We start from the raw sequence: 25,542 nt of genomic DNA on the forward strand, positions 1-25,542 counted from the left end.
ATGGTTTAAATGTTAAGGTTATATTAGGCACTTATACTTAGCTGTGATGGTTAGTGTAGGGGGCTAGAGAATGTTAAATTGAAATATAAAAATGAAATATAAATGAGAATGACAATTATAGATGTGTGTGTGTGTGTGTGTGTGTAGACCTCATGTTGTGGGGTTGTTGGTCTGTTTCAATAGAATCAAACAAACAAAACAAACACAGACAACTTAATTTCTGTGCTGACCATTCGAAGTCCTCTTTGAAACTAAACCTGAGATGGCATGTGTCTGTGAAATGATTTTTTTTTTTTTAATTCCACACCAAAACCAAATACATTGTTGGAAATGTATTGACCTGAAGAGTAACATATGTTGGTATGGACATTTTACATGTCTCCTGCTTTGAAATACTGACCATTAAAACTGTACTTTTGTGCATGTTTGAAGGCTTGAAGTTCAGCAACAAAAGGGCCACCTGTTATGGAGAGCTCCTGACCTCAGGAATCATGTGAGCACAGTCAGTATTGGCCACCAACTGGGGGCGCTCTTAAATATGGTTTGGATTGATTTAACCCCATTTAACAATTAGATATTTAAAATCTGATAACATATTTGTGTTTACCATCTCCATAAATCCCCATTATACTGTGAACTTACTTTTTACAATTTCCAATTCTAAGTAAAGCAGAAAAAAAAAAAAAAAAAAATACAATTCCTACTAGCCTCTTTACGCAGTTTCATACAAATCGGCACCATATTTGTAGTTCTTCTGGTTTTCAAACTAGGGTTAGAAATTAGGGTTACAAAAACATATATCTACTGCATAAACAAACGATCTAGTACAATCAAATAAGTGCTTACATGACACGTAGATGATATATGTCATCCAAAGTAAATAAGTTTCTTTTATTTCAGACATTGGAGACAAAATAGGTGTAAAACACGCTAACTCCGCCCACAGCCCGAATCACTTTCGTACTCTTCCGCTACCCAAAAAAATGAAAACCAAACAAATCGAAGAAAATATTACAAATTATATTCTTAACAATAATATACAGTATACTTGGGTTATCAATGAAAAAAATATACTTTTGGGGTATGTGTACGTTATGAAACTTATGGGGTTTCATGTATCCGCTTTTTAAGTGGTGATGGTGACGTATGTAATACTGTTTTCGGGTCCAAGCTGCCACTCATTTGAGTTGAGAAATCATTAGTTTATGAGCACTTTTTATTCATATCACACATTAAAGTTAAATTTATATGAAGTCATAGTGTACACAACAATCTCTGGGCTTGCTGCATAACAAATACCAACATTTAAACAAGTTATAAAAAAATGAATCACTTTCTGGCCATCGGATATTGGACACGGATATATATATTGCGATCGTGATTTTTCAAAGTATTAAATCGCTTTGTAAACGTTTATTATTACCATTTCATGAGTCTCCCCATTCAGTTGAATAGAGCCAAAGAGCTTAAAATGTCATTCTAAGCTCTTTGATAGAGCGCGTGGACCCGGAAGCCGCTTCGCGTGACGCCACACTTAACAAGCGGATAGCAGGCTGAAAGCGTCAATCACCATAGCAACGAACTCAAAGCTACAGAAAATTTACATAAACCTAAGACTCTAAAAATAAAATGCACGCTTATTTTTGCAAGAAAGCAGCCAGAGTTGTTACTCCACACATTACACAGTGCCAGGATCTGGCGCTTTTAACGTCTTTATACGAATAATGAACGTGTAAGGACATGGCACACTGAATGTGGAATACCGTCTGCCATTATAAATTTATATATATATATATATATATATATATATATATATATATATATATATATATATATATATATATATAGTTTCAGCTTATTTAATTTTAATATTTACATTTACAGATGCAAAATATATTTAGGGCAAGGTCTGTTTAAAAAAGTGTGCCTGTCATAAAAATATAGTGTACTGATACAGTAATGTGGTTATAGTGTTAACAGTAAAATTTGTAATACCAAAACTGGCTATACCTTGAATATGACAAAAACACTACTAAAAATGTACTACAGCTGTTCAGTCTCAAACGCTGGGCCCTGAGTTAAAAGTGAAACTGTTACTAGAGTTGAGATATAAAGTTATATATGCCAGTGCAGTTAAAGCTGTCGTGACCCCTGATAAATCAAGGACTAAGCCAAAGAAAAATACATGAATAATAAAAAAAAACATCTATACACTGATTTCAATCCATTCAACTTTTATTTTTGTCCACACAACTCAGTCCCATGGGAAAAATAACATTTTTTATTTGAACCACCAAGGTCACAACTGAACTTTTAGCAGACTTTCTTTATATAATTCTCACAATTATCACTTTATTGACAGTCTTTTTAATAATACTGTTATATAAACTCCCAATTCCATATTTATAACTCGAATTACCAGAACTGTGAAATGAAAAGGCTGAACCTGCCAATCAGAACGCTACAATCATGTGTTTTGTTGTTGACAGCAAATCCATTTTATTCAGTCATGTATAGCTTTAATGGAGATAATTAGTATTAACACTATTTCTCTTAATCTCATTTTAGGTGGTAGGAAAGTTGGCATCAACCTGACACGGTCATTTGTATGTTCCCCTGTGGTTCCCAAGATGGGGGCCAGGTCTTTTAGCTGAAAGAAATAAACAAAAAAAAAATTGGTTTTTGAAATTGTACAAACAATTGTAGATTCTGACATGGTTTATGACATGTACCAGACAAAATGGGGTTGACAGCTAAAATGTAGTTAAAATTTAAGGTTGTTTATATTATATTGTATTATGTTTGCATTATAATCATTAAAAGCTCATATTGTATATCCAATCATTTTGTGTGATATAAAGCTCACCCTATTCCAACTGAATATTAAATTATGACAGTAAATACTTAGAAAAATAGCAAATTAGGCATATTATTTATGGATAAGTCATTGCTTAACAAAATGCCACAAAAAAAGGGTACTGTAAGTTGTGATGAAGCATTGTCTCAGTCCATCAAAATGAGCCTATAACAGTGTTCCAGTTACCTATTATATAAATGTAAATAACACCCAATTTATGCTTAATTAAATAGAATGTGTCTTTAAAAATACAGATAAAAGCCTAAGTCATTTAATCAAGAAACGTGATGTTACCATGATGGGCACGGGTGCCAATGAACCAGTACTTCTTTACAGCCCTTGGGAAGACGGTATAAGAAAACAAAGGTTATACATTTATTTTGTAAGTATTAATTTAAATCCTTCACCCAACCAAGATAAACCAGACAACATTTAAATCACCCAAACAGTAAAGGTTTGGTTCAATATTCATAGAATTGTAGCTGAAAATGTTCAAACATATACACCTTTTTTTAATCTTTTCCGAAAAAAGCTAACATTTTAGCAGTATAAAATTATGTAGCAGTATGTAGGATAGTTTAATTCATTAATTTATTCACACAATGCAGTCATATCGTATAGCTAACTAACCTTGTTTTCACGTGTCTTGGACACATATTGTACTGGGAAAATACAGGCTGTGAAAAAAAAAAACAATTCTGTAAATACAAACCATTCCACCTTGATGTAACAGTAGCAAAAACAAAACCACAGAAAGGGAAGAATTCACCAGTGTGATTCTGTCTGACATCATGTCAATAATCTACAACTCTTTTTTTTTTTCGCAAACTTTCCTAAATGTATTAAAAACCCAAATCATTTATTTTTAAAATCACAAACAAGAATAAAGTCATATTTACAATAGTTTTACTGACTAGTATAATTTTATTTAGTAAATATAAATAAAGTTAATAAATCCTTTGTTGCCTTTTGATGACAGTCATTCTTTTTTTGGAATAAGCTCTTGTGAATTCTCTGGTACTTACCAAGACGTTTAAGTATACTTTGTGTTAGCACATTGTTGATATTGGGCATAGACTGTAAAATATATGGACGTAGCATCCGTGACGTCACCCATAGGTTTCTGAAGAGCGCAAAAGAAGCTACAAGTAGGCACGGCCAACCGTCGCCATTTTGTTCGCGCGTCATCGCACCCACGGCGGGATACCAAACAAGGGCAAAGAGGCGGAGAGTGAGTGGAGCTACAGACATCTGCTGGCACTTTGCTTAGACCTGGCAGACAGACTTTACTTTGGGAGAAACACTTAATACTTCATTACCTGCGACTCGTTTGTGTTCTGACCACATGTGCTTGGTAGTACACTATATCAATAAAGTGTTTAGACTTTCAAAAACACTGTAGTAATACATTGAGCCACTAAACATTGTTCTTATGATGTTTTTCTACAGGAGGAAAACGCGAATTACTTCCAAACACTTCAGATATATTCTGTGTGTTAGTAAATGCAGGACTATTGATGAACTCCAGCATAACACTGTATGATAACGCTTCAGATGACTGATCTAGAGCCTACAGCTAATCAATCTGTCACATTCTGGAGTGCTTTACGGGTCTAAAGAAATATATTAATGATAAATGATCTTAAATAAAACAAATACATTTACAGAGATGGTATACAAGTATATAACTTTACTCACATGGGAAACGGAGGCCACATGAATGGATTCAGCTGAGGTGAAGTGACGGCGACCAGCGAGACCTAGCTGTCACTCAGGTGGCCACGCCCTTAATTATGCAAACTTAATATAACCTAATATAAAGGAAATGGATGAGTTATAAAAAATTCACCCCCCTCACAGTTGTCATGGAGGGTAATAATTGCTATATGAACCAAAATCGTTCTTTGTACCAGGCTGTAAACACCTTTTTTTCTGCTGTAAAGATGGCCATTCTAACAGTGGGCTCAATTGCAATTTGCTCTATTATGGAGCCAGGACTAGCGGAATTTTGATGAATTGCAATTTTAGTTACTTCCGCATTGGCTTCCCGAGGGAGAGCGGGAGGTTGACGCTTGATATTGGGTCACATTGTATATGTTGGGTCGTTACACGGCATAATTTTGCATAATAAAGTCTTTTACCTAAAGTCTAATTTAAGATCTAGCAAAGATGGAGAAAACTTCCAAGAGATTACATTATATAAACTGCAGGTTAAAACCAGTTCCAACTTAAATAAATGCTAGTCAATATTTTTAATATTGAATACTTGAAATATTAGACCAGAAGTAAATGCACATCATAATTTCAGGTTTAATTTGACTAATTGTTTTATCAGGCCTTTTATGATTGTTTAAATGTTTTATCAGGCCTGCAATAAAATACCAATAAAAAGATAATACACTGTAGACATTTCAGGTTTAAAATTATTATTCATATTATTATCTTTATGATTAGGATTAGTTAAAGAGTTTATGATTTACGAATTATATAATTTTAAAATCAAAATACTTACTATATAACTTTATATACTTATTATATTCTATTATGTTATATTATATGTAATAACAAAATAGTATTTTCCTACCATCATCCTTGGGTTGGCTTCTTTTATGTCTTTTCTTTTTAGCAGCAATGTTGACAGCAGGATTCCTGTATAGAGAAAAAGTGTGTTAACTGCAATAAAGGCCTTTTGTGCATGACTTGCAAGCTAGGTAAATACATACGATTAGACTGTAGTAAATGATAATCTAATGACACATTCTCTAATGACTGAACCATGTGTTGTGTAGGCTACCGTGTGATTGTGCATTGTTCAACTGAACAATTGTTTATTACTTTAATTAAATGAAGCCTAGCAAACTAAAAAAAAAATTGTCAAAATGACTGGCAAAATTAAAAAAAGGGGTCAGTATGCGCACATCCAAGGCAGGTGCTCAACTACTGTTGCTCTTAAATAGTAATTTATTGAGACAATTTTTGGGCCTACATCAGGTCACAAGCAAGCAAGAGAATCTGAGGGCCTGTCCACCTGATCACTTTGTGTTTTTTCCGACCGAATAGCTGTTAGATTTCTGAAAACTGATCCATTTATATTCGAACACATTCTGATCTTAAAATCCTGTGCTATATGCACATTTAACTGGATTATACTGACTAAATAGTCAGATACAGCGCATATAACACACATACAGTATATACACATATAATCATATATACACATACATACACACACACATACACATATATATATATATATATATATATATATATATATATATATATATATATATATATATATATATATATAGAGAGAGAGAGAGAGAGAGAGAGAGAGAGAGAGAGAACGAGATTTTCCTTTATTTTTTTCATATTTGTCATGACATTTATTGGTTGGTTAATTAGGGTATTGTGAGATGTGTTGAAAGATATGTGACCTGCTGAAACGTTGCCTCAATTGTATGGTTACTTACCTGTCTGCTGTCTTATCAACTGTCTTATTACCGGCTTACTTACTCGGTCAGAGCTCTCTCTTCATCTGGGGCCATCCTATCTAGTTCTTTCAGTCCCTCTTTCTGTCCCTCCATTTCTCCTATTTTTCTCTCTCTCACTCTCTACTCTGTCTTCCTTTGTTTGTTCCTCTATCTCCGTTTCTTGGACATCCCTCCTCTCGGTCTCTCCTGTCTCACATTGCTCTGCCTGTTCTCTCTGGTTTTCATCTTGCATTTCTTGTTCTGGTTCCTCTTCTTCTCCTGTCCTTTCTTGGCCCACTTCCTCACTTTCAAGATCACATGCTTTATTAAAATATAAAACAAAACCAGACATGTAATATGCAGTGCATGGTTCCAAGTGTGAACAACAAAATAAATTCGTAGATTTTGAATTGAATTTAATAGAATTGCCTACCACCAGCAATCTGTATTGTATAAAATATCTGTACTGACATTTTTACAGTATATTATCAAAAATGTTAGGAAATCTGCTTTTACATGCATATGAACTTTAATGACATCACAATCTTAAGCCATACAGTTTAAAATGGAGATGGCCCAACATTTGTGGCAATCAATGGCGTCAGCCCAGTCAGTTTCCTCCACACCAAACTCGCTCATCCATGTTTTTATGTACTGTGCTTCGTGCACTGACATACTGTCATGTTGGAGCAGGTATCCCCATCCCCAAATTGTTCTCACAAAGTTAGGAGCATGGAATTGTCCAAAATGTATTGGTATGGAGAAGCATTAAGAGTTCCTTTCCCAAACGGCCAAGCACCTCAAAACAGTCCCAGATCAATAATACACCTCCACCCACTGACACAATAAATTTAGGCAAGTACACAGGTGGCAACATATCACAGTGCCAAACTTGAATTCACTGAGCTCTACGCTGAGAGCTGCCCTTTCCTTCACTAAAGCTTGTAAAAGCACCTGCATGCCCAGTGCAGGATTTTACACAGTTGTGGCCATGAAAGTGACTGAACACCTGAATTCAATGATTTGGTGGGGTGTCCCATATTGTTTTGCAATATAGTGTTCTGCTCCATCTGAATAGTAAAATAATACAGAATAAATTATAATTGAGACTTACACCTGCACTGATGTTGTGATGAGACATACCTTCTAACAGACCTTCAAAGAGGCACATTATCTTTTCCATAACCCCATGTGCAACAACTGGCAACTGAAATGGGCACTGCAGCTGGGCTGTCCATTTTTTTTTTTTGAGGATGATACTTTCCCCACAGCAGGAGGGGAAAGTATCCAAGGGCCTTCAGTTTTTCCACCTAAACATAGAAAGATGTATATAAAAAACGTTTCCAAGGAGAGAAAGACATGGACTCAATTTCCTTACAACGTCTCTTAGTGCAACACCAATACAAAGTTTTTTCTTAAGGAAAGGTATACAAATTCTAGGCATGTTCTCTAAACAATAACTTTTGAAAGTTGCTTAAGGTATAACTCTTTATGTGGACCTTGTGTGGCGCTGTCCATGGTGGTAGTTCTGATCTGGTTGACAAGTAGTACTCTTTACTATTTACTAAATTTAATGGCTTTATATTTAAATTGCTATGACTTAAAGAAGGTATAGTTAAATAATAATGTTGCAGAAAACATGTTAATGTTAATGTAACTACAGGTATAACTTAGAAACAACAAATCGCTAAGAATATTTCGGGAAACGCAGCCATGATTATTATTATACACATAAAAGTTGTCGTTATATAGGTCATAGGAGTCAACTATTCTTAGCATGTGTTTTTAAAGAGGTAAACCACCCAAGCAAACCTATCTGTGAAAGATTCTGCACTACATCCACACCAAGAAATACACCTATTCACTGCATGACCAGAAAACAAAACATGTAAGTGTCATAATGGTGCTGAAATTATATATGTTGTAGACAGGCCAAGATTTTGTGTAGATTCTAATATACTGAAAATGTGTTTGGGTTGATGATTTCATGGCACGTTACTGCATGACATCAGCATAGTTGTTGCTTTCCTGCACAATGTAAATAAAATTCACTATTCTATTTAAAAGAGAAAGAAAAATGTTCATTACCAGTAGGGCACTACTGTCAAAAACTTTTGCTTGATTGCGTGATTTTTTCATTTTCTTGGCCCATTCTTGTGCTTGGCCCCGGAACACCTTCATTGTTGCTGTCTGGATTTCAGATCAAGCAATTTCCCACACTGACCAAGGGAAAGATACAAAGAAAGAAAAAAAAGAGTAAGGCAATAGGCTCTAAATTGGGCTCTATTTGATTAAGCATTGCTGATTTTCTACCACTATTATAATAAGGATATAATTACCTGGATAACAAGTTCATGAAATTAATTGAACAGAGAGAATAAATATAAAGCTGAGGCAATGCACCAGACATTGTAATAATATACACATGATGCTACAAACCTTATTAGTTGTAAATACATATTTTAACAGAAAATATGCGTGTCCATTATCTGGCCATATAAATTATTTATTAAGTTGTCACTATTGCATGCACTAGTCGATAACTTTTATTACTTCTTTTCTTAAATTTGGTAAACAAATTACAGAAAATCTCAATAAACCGAGTGACCACACTATGGAATCACTGCAATATAAAAAAAGATTCAATGTTAAAACTGTAGCACTCTAAGAGAAAATTATTTAAAGGACCAAACAGTCAAACATCAATGTCAGCTGGAACACTTCCATAATGTGTGAAATGTAATGTTTTGGAAAATGCCTAGTGTGAAGCAAACTTGTAGAGTAACAATACATATTTCTATAACTATTCTTTTGTGTTATGAACTTTAATTTGCAAACTCTAGTTTAAAAAAAATGCCTTTATTATTCGGCATACCAAAACTGAGATATTTAATGCCAACCTGCTTGGTAAGTTGTGACATATGGAATATGGTTTCCAGGTCCAAGCCTCTACTCATTTGAATTAAGAAAATAGTTTATATTGCACTCACTGTTTAGTCATATCACATATTTCATCCAATCTCTTAAAAAAAAACAGTGCTTACTACTTAATCTCAATTTACTACTTCCCAGACACAAATATTTTAATTATATTAAAAAATGAATCACTTCCAGACTATCAGATATTATGCATGGATAGGCATGTGCCGGTATCACATTTTCATGCTGCGATTAATTGATTGAGCTTTTATCACGGTATACGTTATTATCACGATATTGTAATTTTACTAGAGAAACAGGTAAAAAAACACAAAAAAACTTCAGTTTCGTCAACTTAGTAACTTTAATAACTTTTTAATTAACTAAAAGTACTTCAAACATTTAAATACAAATAAATATAAATAAAACAATACACAATATAAAAGTAAACTTGATCAATTATATCAAAGTGAATGTGCAAAGGGAAACCGTCTTCGATCAGCAATCGTGGAATGAACTGCCAACTATTCCAGCATGTTTTATGCAGCAGATGCCTTTCCAGCCACAACCCAATAATGGAAATCACCCATACACACTCATTCACACACACTCATACACTACAGTCAATTTAGCTTATTCAATAATAAACATAACAAAAACTGCCTGCTAATGCATGGGTAAATCTTCAAAGGGAACAGTGTTACATTTTAACCTCTTTCACCTCATCCTGCTTGCTGTTTTACTATCTAAACAATGAAAACATAATATAAGTCAAATTTGTTTCATTTTGATATTATGATTAACAGACACCAAACAGCCTCGTGTAGCTGCATATTTTTATGAGCATCATCTTCACACTGCATATTTATAACAAAACAGGGCTTAAATATAACTGTCTCCTTTCATTTCCATTGAAAAGAATGAACTTTACCCTGTCTCTTTTGCAGAATATCAGTTTTAATAACCAATAATGGCCATTATAACAGTATAACATACATTGAATTTAAACGATAAAGGTAAACAATCAGTCAATGTGCAGAATCAGTGTATGTGGTTACATAAATTAATATATTAGCTTATCTTTGCACTCAGCCAAAACAGTTAACTGAGAACAAGTGATTCAAAAGACATAAGAATTGTTAGATAGAGACAACAAGATGAATTCAATATCACGTTTAACAACTATAGTGAGATGAGATCATCCAGCAGATGAACTGTCTGACATGCACTATACACTCACCTGGGGTTTACCCGCTGAACTAGTGGCTGCAGCTCTGGGCAGAGAGTGTGTGGTCACGTGATTTGCGTTTTTAGCCGTGTACTAGAATGAACAGAGAACTTTTCAGAATCGCTAAATGAAACGCCGGTGTATTTCCCGCGATTTCTCTGCGCCTCCCTTGCGTTTCTTCTCTCTGACTCTCGACTATTTTGACGAATACACACAGACGACGCACGCTCACACGGAGTCCAAAATAGGAGTTTGTGATTGGGCCAGCCCAATGTCAATACCGAAAAGAACCAATGGGCTGCAGAGTGTCACATGGACCGGCCCGGTCTGTCTGTCCGGGAAAAAAAGCATCTACTTTCAGAGAGTCACAGATCACAGCAGCGTCAATCAATAAGGCAGAAAAAAACGATAGGCTGCTAAGCCTTTTATGGGCCGATCAAATCATAAGACGATGATCAGCCCGGCCCAAAAAGAACGTCGGCCCACCGGGAAAGTGCCCGGTCTGCGTGTGAGGATTATAGTGCGGTGGCAGCGGCGGCACACAGGGTTTCTACACGTGGGGATTGTTTACATCAGAGTGCGCATCAGTTCTGCGCAGCATATACGCAGTGTTTCTTCAAGCGGTTGATGGAAAATAAGCTAAGGCGCGTTCTAAGAATATAAATTCGGATCTATTATTTTTCCACGGTATTTTGAAGTGCCCGCGATAACAATATTGTGCATATTCATTACCGTGATTTATCGCATTACCGAATACCGGCACAAGCCTATGCATGGATATAAATCACGATTTTCAAAAAGTACCACAGTACGTTGTTGAGCATCACAGTATAGAGTGCTTGGGCCCAGGAACTGTGACATGTCAAAGTGTATAAACATTGTTTGATTTTGGACTAAATGACTCTGGCTTGAATTCCTAAAAATATCAGTTTGCCGTTTCATACAGCCTATTGTACATTATTTACCTTTGTGCACTTTCTATTTGCACAGTTGAGTCTCTCCATGCAATGGGGGCACTTCCTGAAAGTTGATCCTCCTGGCATTTTTTTTCTACACACAAAAGAAAAAATATTTCTAATAATTAATTTCCCATTACATTGCCTTTGCAATGACAATATATAGATATATAGATATGAAATATATAGAAATATATAAATACGTAATAAAAAGTGACTATTTTGTAAAATTAATTTGTATTTCAAATTTATGTAACTTAATGCTTAAATTTGAGTTGTTTTGCACATAAATATGTAACTTTTTGAATGAAGTGATACATTATTTAGTAATGTTTCCTTTTTGACTAATACTTAGGAAACACTGACTTACTAGCTCTTTCCTTCTCTCATTATTGGAACTTCCATATTCTTGAATAAATATATTTTATAGGTTGTGACAGTAATTTTACTATACAGTAATAACACAATGGGAATGGTGTACACAGCAGAGAAAAGTCTTCATATCTCAATATTTATTTTATACAGTTGAAGCCAAAATGATTCGCCCTCATGTGATTTATTTTTTTACATTTTTTTCAAATATTTCCTAAATTATGTGTAACAGAGCAAGGTAAATTTTACAGTATTTCCTATATTTTGTTTTATTTCAGCTAGAATAAAAGCAGTTTTTTTAAAACCATTTTTATAAACCATTTTAAGGTCAATATTATTAGCCCCCTTAAGCAATATTTTTTGATTGTCTAGAGATCAAACAACTGCTATACAATGACTTGCCTAATTAACCTAGTTACGCCTTTAAAATGCACTTGAATACTACTATCTTGAAAAATATCTAGTAAAATATTATGTACTGTCATCATGGCAAAAATATAAGAAAATCAGTTATCACACATAAGTTGAGAACTGTACGTTTCAGTCATAACCTGACCAATAAGTTGTCACAAAAACAACTATACAGTATAAGTCCAACCTTGATTTTATTCATTTTGAGAGAATAGATGCAATATATTCACAACATGAGTTTCATTTGATGGTTTTGTTTATTATGTTTTATAGACACAGGGAAAAGGCACATGTGGGGACTCCATGTGGACAGCAGCAAGGGAAACAATAAGGAGGGCTTCCAAACTGGATGAAGAAGAGATGGAGGTTGCAGTGTGTCGCCATGGGTTCCTACTGAAAGCCCTAAATATGTACAGAGGGGAGATATTTGCCTACCCTCTGTATCTTCAGAAGGAACTCATGCCAGCCAAGGCGCAATTTTTTGTCATGGATGTGGCTTGCAAATATTGGCCATACTTGCAGAAGGCTGCTGGTGTCCTGCCTGTTCTTCAAGAGCTGACCATAATGAAACCTTTTCTAAGTGTGATGTATGCTCGAGCCCATGCAACCAAGTGTGAAGTATGTAATATTTTTGTATCATAAACACATTTGTAATGTTTTTAAGCACATTAATTATTACAGTTAAAGGCTACATTAAACAATCGATCATTCAGTTGTAATTACTGTGGGGTCGCCACAGCAGACTGAACCACCAACTCATCCAGCATATGTTATACGCAGTGGATGCCCTTCCAGCTGCAACCTGTACACACTCCTTCCCTACAATTTAACTTACACTGCATGTCTTTAGACTGGGGGAAACCGGAGCACCCGGAGGAAACCCACAAATAGGGAGAACTTGCAAACTCCACACAGAAATGCCAACTGACCCAGCCGGGGCTCGAACCAGTGACCTTTTTGCTGTGAGGCAACAGCACTTACCTGCTGCAGCACTGCATCGCCCATTAGAATTTTATTAGATACAGCGTTTGAAACAATGTGATAAGATGTTTAATTCAAGTTATTATCACAGTTGTGTAATTACAATAATATGCACAGGAAAAGTATATGCAGAAAATTATATTTTTACTTACTCTGACATACTAAAGTTTGCCCAAAAATGAAAATTGTTACCATTTACTTGTTTCCAACCTATTTTAAGAGTTTTTCTTTTGTTTAACACAAAATAAGATATTTTGAAAAATGGTAGAAACCTATAACCACTCACTCTGATAATGGGTTACAGGTTTCCAACATTATTTAAAGATATTTTCTTTTCTATTTTAATTCAACAGAATAATGAAACTCAATGTTTGGAACCACTTGAGGAGTAAAGATAGTGAGTAAATTTTCATTTTTGGGTAAACTATGCATTTAATCTGATCTCTCCTCAATATGAACTACTTTTCAGACAATCGTTTTCATACTAATGCTAAGATTAAGGAACTTCTGGAGGTGTAGTCTAATGAAAGGAGCAAGCCACTTCTAAAGAAAAGGCCCTCTGTGTCATTTCAGAATACACCAGTAAGACATTTTCTGTTTAACATTCACTAAATAAAATTCATGCATCTAAAATACACCATAAACTTAAAGTATTTTTAAACCTATTATTAAGTAGAAGAATAATTCAGTAGAGAAAAACAGTCTATGCAAAGAAACTAGAAAAGACAACAAAGTAAGTTTGCAACTACAAAATGTAGATTATCTTCTTTAAAGAGATAGTTCAGACAAAACTGAAAAAGCTGTCATCATGTACTCTTCCTTTACTTCTTTTAAACCTTCATGCATTTTTTTATGTTCTGTTGAACATAAAATAATATATTTGAAAATTTTAACCATAGACTTCCATATTATTATTATTATTATTTGTTTTTCCTACTATGAAAGTCAGTGGTTACATGTTTTCAGCTTTCTTCAAAATATATATCTGTTAAACAGAAGGCAAAAAGATTTGAAACCACTTGAGGGAGAGTACGTTTTAATTTTTGTGTGAACTATCCCTTTAAGATTTGTCTCCCTGCCCATCAGATTTTTTTTTTGTTTAGCATCTATATAGGCTATGCGTGTGTATATAAAAACGAGCATACATAATTTACACATGTGAGCTATTAAATAGCCCATGTCATTTACATGCACACATACAATCTTTCTTGCACACACTCTGTTTCTGTCTCTGTTGATTCACTGCAGGGACTGGAAGATCTAACATGTCATAACTGATTCAAATTTGGTCAAATATTGCTCTTTAAAGAGCAAAACATTTTTTTACTGTTTTAAATGCACTTTGCGGTTCTTTGCCTCCACCCATTTAAAATCTTTAACACATTGCAATACGTTGATTATCCATAACATATATATACCTTGTTGATGGCATCCTGACTTGCTTCGTTTCTTGTTTATAACCTGTTCAACTTAGTCTTGTCAATTTTCAGCTTTTCATACTTTGCAAATTTCAGCAAAATGATGCAAGATTCTCAAATCTGACTCACAAGATCAACTTTCTTGCAATGTTTTTTATTGATGCTGAAGACATCAATTAGCATGCTCATTTCTGTTTAATCATGGTTAGAGCTAAATTCTGAGGGAAAGGGGATCTTGTGAATCAGATTTGAGGATACCTGCTCTAGATATTATTGGAAAAGATTTTTAATACACTTGCACTGGATTCATGTTAGGTCAAGAAATCCTAACAGCTTTCTTCTTTCTTGACAGACCCACAGGAAAAGGACAGTGATTTCAAAACCACAGGGAAATGATACCCAAATAATTGTTGATGTTTGAAATTATTATTTAACTGTCATTTTGTTTTGTTTTTATATGATTAAAATTGGTAAGTAAAAAAAAAACGGTAATGATGATAAAAATAATAATTGGTAAATGTATTTTTATCAAGTATATGACAATAAACTTTTTTTATTACAAGGCTTCCACTTTTTCCACTAAACAGGTAATGTACTATATTTAGTCAGTGAATATTGCACTTTTAAATGAACCATTTGGTTATAAGTTGTATAAAGCTATTACAGGCCTTGGCAACATTGCATAATATATAATTTTTGTATTTTTCCTAAAACAGGATGAAATTTCTTCAGGATTAAATGTATTCATCGACAAACTGGCATGGGCTATGGCTCAGAATGCAAACTTTTGTGAGAACACTCCTGACAGCAGTGTTCCCAACTGATGGGCTCCGTGTGAGCAATCTTCAGGGAAAATCCAGGGAATCTGGGCTACAACATCAAGCTCTTGACATAAGCAAAGTAGATGGCATCTACAGTAAGTTTCAAATTACTGGATCATTGTAATCATAATTAAATATAAATTTTGGTTTCCACTGATGTTGAGTGATCTAACTTAATATGTAGTGATTAACAGTGGGCCACCTTGTTTTCTAACAAGAGCAATCTTTTGTCTTTTATTCATTTGTCTCCCAGGAGCAACATTGCAGAGGTAGCCTCATGTGATGCCCTCCAGCATTGGTGCAGCCATCAATGCCAAACTTACTGAAATTAGATGTAAAAAGAAAACACAAAAACATCCAGAAACCCTAATGCTGTTTGATGATTGATTGTAATGACCATATATTCTTTTTGCTTTGTGTATTGTTTATGCAAAGAAATTGTTCATTGGTTTGCTATCATTCTAAATAACTGCATGTGGAAAATAATTTCATTGTCATAGAATTAAAATAAAATTGTTACATTGCAAATTTGTGTGTCATTGACTGAAATCATATTTGATTACTAGATGCAGAAATATCTTAATATTGACGGAGTTCACATATGAAAATTATATGTACATTGCTGTATATAAGGAATTATTAAAAAATAATAAAGCTTGCACATAATTTTCCCACAAGAACAATATGTAATACATATGAAAAAAAGTCACAAAATGCAAGTAAATCCTATAATATTTTGATTGGATTCAATATAAAAACTTATATGATTTCTATATGAATATCAGTAATTTCAAACATTTTTCTTACTAATGCCATATGTGTTAACACACTGTTGTCATGTAAAACTCATATAAGACTTTATACAACATTAATATAGGGCCCAAAATTTCCCTACAAATTTTATGTGTGCTTTTTAGTATGAAAGTGGCCATAATCAGTAATGTAATAAACTTGCATGAAACATATAAGGAAATTCTGTGGTTTATATAAGGAAGATACATGGTTGCTGTATATGAATCATGCAGTTTTTTTTTTCATATGGGGACTGATCACCTCATGCCACGTCACAATGCTGGAGTAAATCATGCAAAAACAGCCCCGACCAAGAAATGAGTGCTTCACATGTTCGTAATGTTCAACAGTCCAACATGTGTTAAAATCAGCTATTAAGAATATTCAAATTCTCTGAGATTCTGAATTGTAGAGCTTCATTAGCTGTAAGCCATAATCATCAAAATGAAAAGAAATAAACACTTGAGATACATCAATGTTTGTGATGAAGACAGAAGGAGGAGACGGAGAAGACGTGTGTTAGTGATGGTGAAAACTGAACATGTGATCGAGCTTTAACTACTGTCGGTGTATTTGTGTGTTTTATGATGATCAAACTTTACATTAAGGTGCCGTTAATTAATGTTAGTTACTTTATTTAATAATGTGGACTAACAATGAACCAATCTTGAACATCATTTATTAATCATAGTAATTGACTCCTAATGAATGATCATCAGACATTTGCTGAAGCATTATTAATCCACAGTTGTGCTTGTGAACATCAGTTAATGCACTGAGAGTCAACAAGAACTAACAGAGAACAACTTTCTTCTCATCAACTAACATTAACAGATCAATAAATACTGGAATAAATGTGTTTTTATTGTTCAGTTCAAGTCAAATAATGAATAATACGAAGATCAGAAGAGCAGAAACAAACGTCACACTTCATTTCTCCTTTATTCATTACCCTGCTGGATTTCTCTACAGTTGATTCAATATTTGACAGAGATTCAGACAGGATTCAGACATTTCCATGTTCATCATCACATTCTAATATCATCAGTGGATTTGACATTGACTTTTATTATTTGTGCTCAAACAACAGAGAAACAATGAAGAATATAAATCTGTAGACAAGAATGAGCTGATCTGAACACATCAGGATCCTGGAGGACACTTAATAAAGATCAATGATGTGACAAATGAAGACAGAGAAATGCGCACACACGCACAAGAGACTCCAGATCATCTCAATTCTACTGACTGCTCCTGCAGTGGATTCTGGGTAAATCTCTCATCAGTCTTTAGCTCAGTTTCACTGATGATCCAGAATAAAGCCCAAACCCAGGCCAGAGCGGCTCAGTGAATGTGGTCTGGACTGAGTGGATGAGGCTCATTGTGTCTCTATAGATGTTGTAGAAGATCAGAGTTCCTGCACTGTGATCCACAAACACTCCTATTCTCCTGCTGAGCGGCTTCACTGGGAGATGAGTCTCTGTATCATTGTGTCTGAATGAGAATCTGGAGGAAGAGCAGCTCAAACTCCAGGACTGAGCATTATATCCAAACCAAGACTCAACACCTCCTCCCTTCCTGCTGATGCTCTTATATGACACTGATATCCACACACCACCATCTCCACTCCAGTCAGTCTCCCAGTAACAGCGTCCACACACACTCTCTCTGCACAACACCTGAGGATACACACCATCAAATCTGTCTGGATGATCAGGATACGGCTGATTCTTCGACACACTCTTTACCTCTCTGTTCTCCTCAGACAGAATGAGACGAGTGTGTGCTGTGTTAAGATCCAGTGTGAGGAAACAGACATCTGAACACAAGAACACACACATTTATAACCACAGCTGTGTGTGTGTGTGTGTGTGTGTGTGTGCGTGCGTGCGTGTGTGTGTGTGAGAGAGAGTTTGTGTGTGTGTGTGTGTCTGTGTGTATGTACATGTTTGTGTGTGCATGTGTGTGTGTATGCATGCAAGCGAGTGTGTGTGTGTGTGTGTGTGTGTGTGTGTGTGCGAGTGTGTGTGTGTGTGTTTGTGTGTGTATGAGAGCGAGTGAGTGTGTATGTGTGTGAGTGTGAGAGAGAGAGTGTGTGTGTGTGCGTGTGTGCATGTGCGTGCGTGGTGTGTGTGTGTGTGTGTGTGTGTGAGAGACAGAGAGAGAGAGAGTGTGTGTGTGTGTGTGTTCGTGTGTATGTACATGTTTGTGTGTGCATGTATGCATGCAAGCAAGTGAGTGTGTGTGAGACAGAGAGTTTGTGTGTGTGTGTGTGTGTGTGTGTGTGTGTGCGCGCGTTCATGAGTGGGCCCATGTGAATCAGAGCATTTATCGGTCACATTAAAACTTCAGTAATCTTTGATAAGGAGGTTTGTATTACAGTTTATTACATTTTGGGAGGTAATATTAGTGTTTAAACAGAAAAATACACATTTTAAAGACAATTTATTGTATATTGGTCTGTTAATTTGTATGGCGTGAATATATAATTGCATTGGAGGGATTTTTTTAAGGGATTAACCCCTAAAATGCTGCATTATTTTATATTAGTGTATTTCTTTTTGTTTTGATAAATCTTTGTAAACCTCTTAATAACTAACACTGTCCTATGTGATTTTATATTTTTCATATTTAATTTTATTTGTTAAATAAATAGTACAAGAGAGTTAATTTTAAACAATCTCTTTTCCTGATTATTAAAACACAAACAAAATGTTATTTTGTCGAGAGACAACCAAATTAGAACCTGGGAGTGCCTTAAGGGCACAGTAACTAATTCTGTGAGGTAAGAAGGTGCTACAAATATTTTTAGCAAAACTGTGCTGTTACTCTGCAAATCAGACTTTCACACTCTGCTCTTTCTGGTGGTATGTAAAATCAATGAAGATTGGCCACCAGCTGCTCAAATTTAGACATGAAACCTCTAACACTAAATTGGCCGGTGTTTCTGTGTCATTGTTCGACCTCCGTACTTTTGCAATCCATATTAATTGTGTTTTGAAACCATAAATGTCATTTCCACCACATGCTGTCTTTTCCACCACGGTGGGCGGCGTGGTGGAAATGACACTTTTACAGTTTATTGTTAAAAAATTGACACTAGCCTTTCATGTATACAAAATACACTTATTTACCTTAATTTTGTTTATTTTTTTAAAACGCTTTTAAAGGTACATGTTTGGAAATGACGTAGAATAAATGTATTTCCCTATCAAGCAATATTTACCTTGATTTTTCTTCAAGTGTTGTTGATAAAAATTTAAATTCCCTCCATCTTAAACATGTGCTCAGATGGCACTATTCATTTTCATAGAAACCACCTAAATAGTCTTTCACACAAACTTTTTAATGCAAAATTTCAGTGTTGTGGTGGAGATGACACCGATACTGTGCGACAGCTATATTTTGTACAAAAAAATAATATTTATAATAGTCTTGCATTACTATAAAATATTTAAATTATTTCACTAGTGCTTCATTAAGATACATTAATAGTTACCAGATAAATAATATTTTAAAATGTTATTTTCATTGTTGAAGTTTAAAACTCTGGGTGTGCGACAAGGCGAAAACAGTGATTTTGACCCCTAAAAAGAGATTGAATAATATGAAAAAAATATCATAGAAAGCTACTGTAGTCAATTTTTAAAAAGTAGGTTTCATTGTTAGTTTGACAAAGAAAAAGAAATTTGATCAAAATAATATATATTTTTGGATATATGATCAAAGGACTTAAAAGTGCCCGTAGTTAAAGAATTACCCATAAATGTTTCTATTGTAGGAAACTACTATGGAACTTCTATAACTAGTTATAAATAAAATGATTATAGAAAACATTAAAGTTACAAATAGGCTAAGATACATTCACCGATAAATGTCACGTGTGAAATAAGAGTACCGAGATAGATCCAAATGCAAGTGATATATTTTAATGGTAACCGTGAAAAATAAGCCAACAAGGCTACAAAAAGGGTGAGGACACTGGAACTCTGGAGCAGGGACAGAGGGACGAAACCAATATCAGCAGTCACTCTTCTAGTCCTGAGCACAACACAGAAACACATAAGCAAACACAACGAACTGACATCGAGACATAGAAACGTAGCCCAAATATAGGCTCAGTAATGAACCTCAGCTGGTGATCAATCAAACAGCTGAGTGCCGTCATGACACGTGACCAAACAAATACACGTGGAAAAACAAACAACACAAACCCATGTGACAAAACAGATACTCCGGAAAGCGCACAAACCTGCAACCGTGACAATACCCCTCCTCTTAAGAGCACCTCCTGGTGCTCCCAGAAGAGCTTACCTGGCGATTGAATTCATCGATAAGAGAGTGATCCAATATGTCCCTAGCCGGAACCCAACTTCTCTCCTCTGGACCGTAACCTTCCCAGTCCACCAAGTACTGAAATCCTCGCCCCCTCCGTCTAGAATCCAGAATGCGCTTAACCGAATAAACGGTCTCCCCATCTACGAGACGCGGCGGGGGAGGGACCGGACTGGGCGGGTTAATGGCCGTATGAAAAACGGGCTTTAATTTGGAAACATGAAACACGGGATGTATTCTCCTGTACGCTGGAGGAAGTTTGAGGCGGACTGCCACCGGACTAATGATTTTGGTGACAGTGAATGGGCCAATAAATTTAGGTGCAAGTTTATTACATACGGAACGCAAGGGAATATTCTTGGTTGAAAGCCACACTTTTTGACCGACGACGTAAACGGGAGGCTTAGACCGGTGGCGATCGGCTTTAGCCTTGGTGCGCGCACCCACTTGGAGGAGGGTCTGTCTGGCCCTGTTCCAAGTGCGTCGGCACCTCTGGACAAAGGCGTGAGCGGAGGGGACCGCGACTTCGGATTCCAGACTGGGAAAAACTGGTGGCTGGTAACCTAAACTACACTGAAACGGAGAAAGGCCCGTGGCAGACACTGGTAATGAGTTGTGTGCGTACTCCACCCATGGGAGCTGCTGACTCCAAGAGGTGGGATTCTGGGAAACCAAACAACGTAACATACGCTCGAGATCTTGGTTGGCCCTTTCAGTCTGTCCGTTACTCTGAGGATGGAAACCAGAAGAAAGACTTACAGACGCCCCCAATAAGCGACAAAATTCTCTCCAAAATTTAGAGACAAACTGAGGCCCCCTGTCAGAAACCACGTCCGTCGGGAGGCCATGAATGCGAAAGACGTGATTTATGACAGCATCCGCTGTCTCTCTGGCTGAGGGTAATTTGGGCAGAGGGATAAAGTGAGTAGCCTTCGAGAACCGGTCCACCACGGTCAAAACAGCCGTATTGCCACCAGATGGCGGGAGACCTGTGACAAAATCTAGCGAAATGTGCGACCAGGGTCTCGAAGGCACTGACAGAGGATGAAGGAGTCCAGCGGGAGGTCGATTAGAAGTCTTAGAAACAGCACAAACGGAACAGGCCAAAACAAACTCACGTATATCCCGTGCCATAGCTGGCCACCAGAATCGCTGTTTAACCAAAAATATAGTACGACTCACCCCAGGATGACAAGCCACTTTGGAGGAATGTCCCCATCGAATGACGTCAGACCGAATCTCCTCCGGCACAAACAAGCGGCTGGGTGGGCATCCGGCCGGGGGCGTTACCCCATCTAGGGCTGTGCGAACCCTGCTCTCGATCTCCCAAGTCACCGCAGAAATACAAATCCTCTGAGGAACGATGGGCTCAAGAGACGTATTGCGCTCGGAAAAATCGAAAAGACGGGATAACGCATCGGGTTTGATGTTCTTAGAACCCGGTCGATAAGAGATGGTAAAGTCGAATCGTCCGAAAAATAATGCCCACCGAGCCTGCCTGGAGCTAAGTCGTTTGGCAGACTTGATGTATTCAAGGTTCTTATGGTCGGTCCAAACGATAAAGGGAACCCCCGAACCCTCCAACCAATGACGCCACTCCTCCAAAGCGAGTTTGACAGCCAACAACTCCCTATTACCAATGTCGTAATTACGTTCTGCGGGAGATAATCGGTGTGAAAAAAAAACGCGCAAGGATGAATTCTGTCATCCGAGGATGCACGCTGGGACAGGATAGCGCCCACCCCCACCTCTGACGCGTCAACCTCCACCACAAACTGCCGGGAGGGATCAGGAGTCACCAGAATGGGGGCTGAAACAAAGCGGCCCTTTAATTTTGTGAATGCAGCCTGTGCTGCACTCGACCACCTGAAGGAAGTCTTGGAGGAGGTTAAGGACGTCAGAGGGGCGGCGAGCTGGCTGAAATTGCGAATAAAACGCCGGTAAAAATTGGCGAAACCCAGAAATCTCTGCAGGGCCTTACGAGACTCCGGAATTGGCCAATTCACCACAGCCTGAATCTTCTCTGGATCCATGCGCACCCCCTCGACTGACACAATGTGTCCTAAAAAAGGAACAGACTGTGCATGAAACACGCATTTCTCCGCCTTGACAAAAAGCCCATTCTCTAGCAGCCTCTGAAGCACTCGCCTGACGTGCTGCACATGTTCCTGGAGAGAACGGGAAAAAATCAGAATGTCATCCAGGTAGACATAAATAAACTGATCTATCATATCTCGCAACACATCATTAACGAGTGCTTGGAAAACTGCGGGGGCGTTGGAAAGCCCAAAAGGGAGAACACAATATTCAAAATGACCCCTGGGGGTATTAAATGCAGTTTTCCATTCATGACCCTGCTTAATGCGAACCAAATGATATGCGTTGCGGAGATCTAATTTCGTGAAAAAAGATGCCCCCTGCAGACGCTCGAACGCTGAAGACATCAGCGGCAAAGGATAAGTATTCTTCACCGTGATGTTGTTCAACCCTCGATAATCTATGCAAGGACGAAGAGACCCATCTTTTTTTTTCACGAAAAAGAACCCCGCCCCCGCCGGTGAAGAAGAAGGGCGAATGATCTTAGCCGCTAGAGAATCAGAAATGTATTTCTCCATGGCCTCCCTCTCAGGAATAGAAAGAGAGTATAGTTTGCCTTTAGGCGGAGATGTACCTGGCAATAAATCTATAGCACAGTCATAGGGACGATGAGGAGGCAGAGAAGCAGCCCGAGACTTACTGAACACTCTCTTCAGGTCAAGGTACTCACTGGGCACGTTTGACAGGTCCATGCGCTCCTCCTGAAACACAGAACAAGACACAGCAGAACGAGCAGACGAAAGACAAGACTCATGACAGTTCTCACTCCATGAAAATATAGTATTAAGACCCCAGTTAATGTGAGGCTTATGGAGGATCAGCCAAGGATGACCTAAAACCACTGGTGTGTTAGCACAGTCTGTTAAAAAGAAAGATATATTTTCAACATGATTTCCGGACGTGATCATCTTTATGGGTTTAGTGGAGTGAGTGATATTGGGAAGGGAAAGTCCGCTGAGGGCGCGTACTGCAATGGGTTGTGAAAGGGTGTTAACCGGAAGTTTAAAACTGAAAGCGAAACTGGAATCAATGAAATTCCCCTCTGCCCCGGAATCAACAAGGGCATGGGTGTTCTGGCTTCCGGAACCCCATGATAAAGTGACGGGCAACAAGGTAGCCGCCGCAGAGGGTTTATCCAGATTAATTTCACCCATCAGTAACCTCTTACCTACTGATGGGTGTTGTCTTTTACTGGACAGGAAACCACACGATGTCCCGTGCCACCACAGTAAAGGCAGAGTCCCTCCTCTCTCCGTCGGCGCTTCTCCTGCACGGACAAGCGGGACCTGCCCACCTGCATCGGTTCCGGGTCAGCGCTTCCCACTTCCGGCGCCGCAGCCAAAACCGGAGGACCAGAGACCGGCTCCAAAAACCTGACCTGCTGCCTGCGATTCTCTCGGCGGAGCAATCGGTTGTCCACCCGAACTGCCAGATCCACTAATTCGTCCAAGGTCTTTGGAAGATCTGCAGTATAGATCTCGTCCTGAAGACGCTCGGATAGTCCATGCAGGAACATGTCCCACTGCGCCTCCTCGTTCCAGCCGCACTCAGCCGCCAAAGTCCGAAACTCAATAGAGTAGTCCGCCACGCTCCGATTCCCCTGGCGGAGTTCAGCGAGGATTCGGGCGGCCTCTCTCCCGGAAGCGGCCCGATCAAACACCTTCTTAAGCTCTTTGGAGAACAGCTCGAAGGTAGAACAGCATGGCAGTTTCTGTTCCCAGGCTGTAGTTCCCCATTGAGCCGCCTTACCCGAAAGGAGAGTGATGACAAAGGCAACCTTAGCCTGCTCCGTGGCGAACAACGACGGTTGCAACGTGATGTACAAGGAACACTTGGAGAGAAAGGACCGGCATAGGTGAGGCTCTCCGGAATAGCAGGTTGGAGGAGGAAGGCGAGGTTCAACAAGGCGATTAGTAGTCGTTGGTGCTGGCAACACTACAGGGGGTGGTGCGGTCTCAGTTTGTGCCGCTCCTGTAACCAGCTGTTGGACCTGCGTGGTGAGCAAGGAGACCTGGCCGACCAGAGCCTGAATCGCCTAAGCGGTGGTAGCTAATGCCTCATCCTGCCGGTCAATCCTGGCATTACTGATTGAGACGAACTCAGAGATCTGGGATGCACTCGCTGGATCCATGACAAGGTCAGTTCGTTCTGTCACGTGTGAAATAAGAGTACCGAGATAGATCCAAATGCAAGTGATATATTTTAATGGTAACCGTGAAAAATAAGCCAACAAGGCTACAAAAAGGGTGAGGACACTGGAACTCTGGAGCAGGGACAGAGGGACGAAACCAATATCAGCAGTCACTCTTCTAGTCCTGAGCACAACACAGAAACACATAAGCAAACACAACGAACTGACATCGAGACATAGAAACGTAGCCCAAATATAGGCTCAGTAATGAACCTCAGCTGGTGATCAATCAAACAGCTGAGTGCCGTCATGACACGTGACCAAACAAATACACGTGGAAAAACAAACAACACAAACCCATGTGACAAAACAGATACTCCGGAAAGCGCACAAACCTGCAACCGTGACAGATAAATAAACAAATAAATAAATAAACAAACAAATAAAAAAAAACAAATAAGGGCGTATTCAACTAACGTAAAAAGTGCACTGAAAGCAATTCAATTCACCTTTATTTGTATAGCGCTTTTACAAAGTAGATTGTGTCAAAGCAGCTTCACATAAAAAGTCATGGTAAATTGGAACAGTGTAGTTCAGTTTGTAGTGTTTAAGTTCAGTTCAGTTCAAAGCACAGCTCTTGGATGGTCTCGCTTTCTGAAAATAAACTGTGTTGACTCATATAGCCTAGCCTGCAGCCCTTGCACCTGCAGCTGTCCATCACTCCGAGTGAAATCACTTCTGATAGCGGAGCCCA

General features: G+C 37.8%; 1 protein-coding gene and 1 pseudogene across 1 annotated transcript in view; both read right to left on the minus strand.

Moving 5' to 3' along the window:
- Positions 1–25,542, minus strand: part of LOC130222076 (gastrula zinc finger protein XlCGF57.1-like) — a 622,680-nt gene that overhangs the window by 312,044 nt on the left and 285,094 nt on the right. The gene's annotated exons all lie outside the window — the stretch shown is intronic.
- On the minus strand, positions 2,601–11,517 carry LOC130222206 (uncharacterized; annotated as a pseudogene).

This window comes from Danio aesculapii, chromosome 4 (genome assembly GCF_903798145.1).
Source record: "Danio aesculapii chromosome 4, fDanAes4.1, whole genome shotgun sequence".
NCBI classification, from domain to species: Eukaryota; Metazoa; Chordata; class Actinopteri; order Cypriniformes; family Danionidae; genus Danio; species Danio aesculapii.